We start from the raw sequence: 6,124 nt of genomic DNA on the forward strand, positions 1-6,124 counted from the left end.
TTTGGTGTAGCTAGACGCAAAGGCTCTAGCACGATTGGTTTATTGTTGTGTGAACCATCTTTTAATAAAGTTTTGGTGCTCAATGTGTATAAAAAATGGTTACAAATGTCGGTATTTATAAATTAAATAATGTAAACACTTTAGTTATAAAAAACAAATCATTTAGCAACTGTCAGATGATCATTTAACATCATTACTGTGTTTGCGACTCACCCCTACTGCCATACGTAACATTGTTGACCTGTTGTTAGCCATACTACATGGGGTGCTATGTAAATCTGCTCTCCCCGTGTGGGTATGACCTTCATTCTAAGGGCAATTTTGTCTTTTTAATTTAATTAGATTCCAGTTGTAGTACTATTTACATATGTACAAACCAAACATAATCTTATATTTCATTATTCCAATTCAATTTTCATTTGAACTTTATTTTGACCCCCCGCGTTCCCGGGGGGGGGGGGGGGGTGGGGGCAGTGGCGGTCGATTTGGATGTTGTTTAGGTTTGATAACAAAGCAAAACAAACCCTTAAACATCTAAAAATGCTAATGCGAGCAACATAAAGCACCAGCTAGTCCAAATAAAGCAAAAACAATGGAAAATATATTATGAACGGATGAACCTAAAAATACTTGCAAAATGATCCATTTGAAGCTGAACGTCTCTGTTGTATTGATTGCTTCCAACATTAAATAACACAACAGTTTCCTAATATATGCTAACCATGAGTCGAAGGCTTGTACAGTTATTTCTTTTACTTGGTTAAACAAAGGATGTGGCTTGTCATTGTCATCAACCCATAAGAACCCATAAGAAAGGATCACACCTGTTGTAGGGTTGGTTTCCTTCCATGCTGTGAAGATTAAATAACATTGTCACCAACCATAAACTAATCTACATGAACATAACAAAATTAACAATAACATGTTTTACCTTAAATCATTTGATGATAATTTCGGAGAAACTAAAACCTTTGGTGGGTCATCGTCAATGAAAACGAATGAAGTGAATACCATCTTTGTTATGACTTTCATTAATATTCTGACACACTCAACCTCTTTGTTTCGATGAATATTGGACTCCTTTATTGTATCTTGTGGTGTATACATGTCTTTAAGAGTGGGTCTAATTCATCGTCTTCAATTTCTTTACCTTTCTCTATTTTTTTTCTTCTGAAAACGTAGCACACAATAGATCACATAATAAGTAAATGATATAAAAAAATGTTCTTGTCATGGATTTACCTTCAGTTTTTCAACTGAGCCTTGCATGAACTCCGGGCTATCGCTGAACTTTATTACCTCTCTGGAGACCAGCGATCTTCACTTATTATCAATAAATAAAATATTATGTTTGAGGGTGTGGTAAATTTGTCTTTTACATTCAGTTTGATATCAAATGACATCGATAGGCCTGTACACGAACCGAACGCAATGAATAGTTTGATAGGAAGTTTATTTATGATAATTATCTAATAAACGAACACAATCACATTATTTTTCATTTAATTAAATGAACGAACATGGACCAACGTTTTGTATGTTCGTTTATTCACGTTCGTTTATTTATCTTCGTTAGTCCACGCTCATTTATGTTCTCTTATTCATGCTCATTTATGTTTGTTTATTCATGTTTCTTTTTCTTAATGAATGAACGTGACCAAAAAAAGGTCCGATTACATGTTCGTGTTTGGTTAAAGTTAAATTAATTAACATGAACATGCCAACGCTGAAAAGTGAATGTTTGTTCGGTTGATAGAAGTACCATCTGTGTATAGTTCGGTTCGTTTATAGGCCTACTCATGGACATAAAATGACAAATCCTACCCAATTCAATGCATCTACTTGAAAACTGAACTATACTTATGGACTAACCTTTCTCGGATTTATGCTAACGTTGCTAGGCTGCCTATACAAATTCCTTTTCTGTCAGTACTTCTATCAACCCATAAAGAAAAACTGAAGGCAAATCCATGACAACTTTGTAGTAGTTCTTTATAAACCTCTCAGCTAAACCTATAAAAAAGACGACAACTTTGCATTAAAAAATTACATACTTAAGGCGTAAAACATAGTGAACCTAACATCAAACAACCCCATTTCTGTTGTGAGTGCTAAGGTTAGATGTTGGCATCAATGTGTCTCTCATAATCATATTATATATCTTGTGTTTGTAATGAATGTGTAACAGATTGAATAATTTTGATGCTGCATTCCTTTTGGTTCAATCATATAGACCAATATTAAAGAATAAATAAGATGGCAAGTGATATACCTCAATTTTATTTCCATTTTAACCCTTTGGACACCGATTTTTCCACTTATCATATTCAGAACTGAAAGCCTAATAAAGCCCTAGACCTGCAATCAAGATCAAAACATAAAATTAGAAATGATTGTGAGGTTCTTTGGTATAGATATATATTATTAATTAATATTACAAACCACTCAATGTTGGCTTAATTCTACCATACCCGTTATCCATCTAGTCATTCTAGACTATTGATTTGGCAAATTTAACAGACAAAATTTCTGATTTTGTAGAAGGCTTTTTTTTCTGTTTATAAATGTTGGTTGTTCAAACCATGGCGTTTGATTCAAAACAAAATTTTCGACATATGAATCGTCACCTGAAGTGAACGTTAACACCAAACAGCAATCATACAACACATAATATTTGAATTTACAAACCTTCCACACAAAATATGCACATAAAGAGATACTACCTTTTTGGTTCTGAGGTTTAATCGGTCTGTGAAGAGCAGCCCAAATAAGTGAAATTGCTTATTTGTTTTCTGAGTAACCAACCTGAAATTACCTTATCAAATTACGAACCAAACAGGAATGAAATTAAAGTATGCACTTACCGGAGGAGATATCATGACTATTCCTTCCGATTCGTGCTTGTACTCTATTCTCAGTTGCCACCGTCTTCCTGTGATTGACATGCCGACAACAACTCCTGGTACGGCCGAAACCCTCCACCGCCGATGTCCGAGTATCAAGGAAGAGAAGAGGAGAGAGAGAGAGAGAATGGACAGATGCAGAGAAACAAAAAAGATAAGATGAATGAGAGGAGAGTGGATATGCATTGTTACATACGTGTGTGAATTATAGTCATACATTTTTACATAAGTTTGTGGCTGAGAATTGAGAAATTCATGAATAGTAAGGCAATTATATTTTTTAATATATATATAATTAGTTTTTATCTTCATTGGGATTTGTTTTATATTATTTATTCTAATATTTATTTATTTTTTGAATTTGTATTTTTTTTTTTTGTATGAAAGTTAATAATATACTTATGGTTTGATGATAAATTGTTTCACAAATAAATGAGATGTTATAACTCGGTTTAAAAGCTATATGAGTTTGATGAGATCCAAGACCCGTTTATTTTTTTACTATCAAATTGGTTTTTTAATTTAAATATTATATATATCTTTTATAAAATAAATAAGATATTAATTTTTATTATATCCTATTTTATAGGATTTTTACATCAATAATTTGATAAGAATAAATTTTAATTTAATGAGATGTTATAACCCGTTTAAGGAAAATCTGGGTTTGGTAAGACCCATACCCATGAATTCGGTCAAATGCATGAGAAGCCTCCATTTAAAAATCAAACAAATCTGGTGACTCCAAAAAAAGGGAGCGACTACATCGCGACACGTAGGATTTTTATGTCTTCGTTTATATATATTATAGATTTGAAAAGTTTATTATTTTTAACCCAACCTTTGGATTTCTTGATCTTAGTCGGGCAAATAATGTTGATGGGTTAATTTTTGTGTTTTTAATCCAAATAGTAATTTTGCCACTTTACATTTAAAATCTCTTAAACCTCTTAGGCCATATGTAATGGGCGTAAGGAAGGGGCGATCTGGGGCGCGGACACCGCCCTCTGGGCGAATTTGGGGCGAAATGGGCGGGGGGGGGGGGGGGGGCGTGGGTTATTTGTCGCCTAAAGGAGATGAAGTTTATTATTATTATTATATTATATATTATTATTATATTACTATTGTATATATATATATATATATGTATGTATATGTATATGTATATATGTTGTGTGTGTGTATATATGTATATGCAAAATGAATCCTAGAAACAACCCGAACCAACTGAACCACCCATCCCCTCCTTTCAGTGAACACAATGGTTCGCAAAACCAACCGAACGTAAACTAACAATGAAACCCGATGAACCTAAACCAACCAAGCTATTCATTTTAATTTCCCGACCCGAACCTAAACATGTACGCCGACCGAGCTATATGTTTTTTTTATATTTTTAGTTATGTATTGTTTTGTATTTCTTTTTAATTTTAATGCATTTTTATTTAATTATTTGAAGAAATTGAGTTTTATTTGATTAGTTTAATTATAAAAAGAAAATAATAAAAAAAGATACTATGGACCCAATTTGTAGCCCCTACACCATTACACCTCAAAAACAAATTCTCATCCCTTGCTGACTGGGCGTCACGTGTCACAATCCCAATTTGTACCCGTAGAAACCTTGACAACGAACATTAACCCACATTCCATTAAAAAAATACTAACTTGTTAAGCATTTAATATTATTTTTATGCATTTTAGTTTGATTTTTTCCAATTTTATTATGGGACTCGACCCCTTGCTGACTGGGCGTCACGTGTCACAATTCGCCCTCATTTGTAGCCCCTCCACTACACATAGCCTTAGGGTCAAATGTCAAATACCAAACACGTTACAAGTTATGACCAAACTATTACTAATTACCTATTATCTAATAAGTATATTTAGGAGTTTTGGGGTCGCATTGTAGTATTTTGTGTCTTAGTATATGTGTTAATATTTTTGCAATTCAACATTAAATGTTCTTTCGGCGTGATGGTTGTGTGGTCTGCCATATACTATGTTATGTGTTGCTGGTTAACCACTCAGGTTCGAGCTGCTGACGCTGCAATTTTTTTTAAATTTTGTTATTTAGGTGGGCCCAACTCAGTCTGGAATTGGTTAGTTCTTTAGACACGTGCAGTGACGGACCTGTGATTTTTTGTCAATGTGGTCCCATATTTTCGGTGTTCAAATATTTCGAGTCAGTCGTTCCGGTCGGGTCGAGGCAATTAACATAATAAAAAAAATATCACAATCAAACTTTCTTTTTCAATATCACCACATGAACGGGTCAAAATGGGTCAGGTTGGCACATAAACCCATTTTCCCCCTTTCTTTCAAATTATCAACTTTATGCTCCTTTCGATCGTTCAATTTGTTTAACTATTTTCAGATTAACCCGTTTGAGATAGAATCCATATCCACACATTTATAAGCATGTGTCGAAAACCATTAACTTCAACTAGTGAAATATAAAACTGGTATTTTAGAGGTGTTTGGATGTTTCCAAAAAAAACCATACATAAAGTTGAAAACAATTATATGTAATTTAGAGGTATTTGAATGTTTCCAAGTTATTATTGCAACATCCAAACACAATTGCAGTGTTAATAATAAGATAATTAACACTAATAAAAAAATGAGACTTGTAAGGCTTGAACTAACAACCTTTCAAAGATAAAACAAGGAACTTCCCACTAGATCACATAAACATTAATAGTATGGGTTCCAAGTATTAAATCTTATGGGGTCTTCAAAAAATTTAATATACTGATTCTAAGAAAATTTTAAAAAACATTGGTGTCCCGGGACCCCGACCCACACTATGTGGGTCCGCCTGTCGCGCCCCCACTTAGGCCTAGGTGCGTTGGTATCTATTTTGAAAATATATCAGAGATGCGGGTTTGTTTGTGCGAAAGTCTTTTAAAATAAAATATTCATTTATAAATCCGTTTAATGTTTACAAAGCATGTTTGAGTAAATATGTTCTTCTCAACGAAAGTCTTTGAATAAAATTTTATTATATTGAAAACTCGGGTTAAAACACCCGTTTGAAATTCAAATATATGTATTTAGAAAACATAATTCTTTATAATATTTTGAAATAAAATATATGAATCACCAGATAGCATCTAATGACTAAATCTCCAATCTTTTATCATGTCTTGCTTGTCTGTTCTAACCTTTATATCAGGGACGTTAGGCAGGTAAAGAGGAACGAGTTTGGCCGAACCCGT

At 33.3% G+C, this 6,124-nt stretch overlaps 1 long non-coding RNA gene across 1 annotated transcript; it reads right to left on the reverse strand.

Annotated features, from left to right (window-relative positions):
- Positions 1–498: 498 nt before the first annotated feature.
- Positions 499–3,155, reverse strand: LOC143636021 (uncharacterized). Its single transcript, XR_013154174.1, has 4 exons — positions 2,273–3,155; positions 1,869–2,013; positions 932–1,167; positions 499–843 (listed from the first exon to the last, which is right to left on the reverse strand). It is a non-coding gene; the product is annotated as an uncharacterized LOC143636021 (long non-coding RNA).
- Between the last annotated feature and the right edge of the window lie 2,969 nt (positions 3,156–6,124).

This window comes from Bidens hawaiensis, unplaced genomic scaffold (genome assembly GCF_021521415.1).
Source record: "Bidens hawaiensis isolate Kalapana, Puna unplaced genomic scaffold, B.hawaiensis_p1.1 tig00000566_1, whole genome shotgun sequence".
Classification (NCBI taxonomy): domain Eukaryota; kingdom Viridiplantae; phylum Streptophyta; class Magnoliopsida; order Asterales; family Asteraceae; genus Bidens; species Bidens hawaiensis.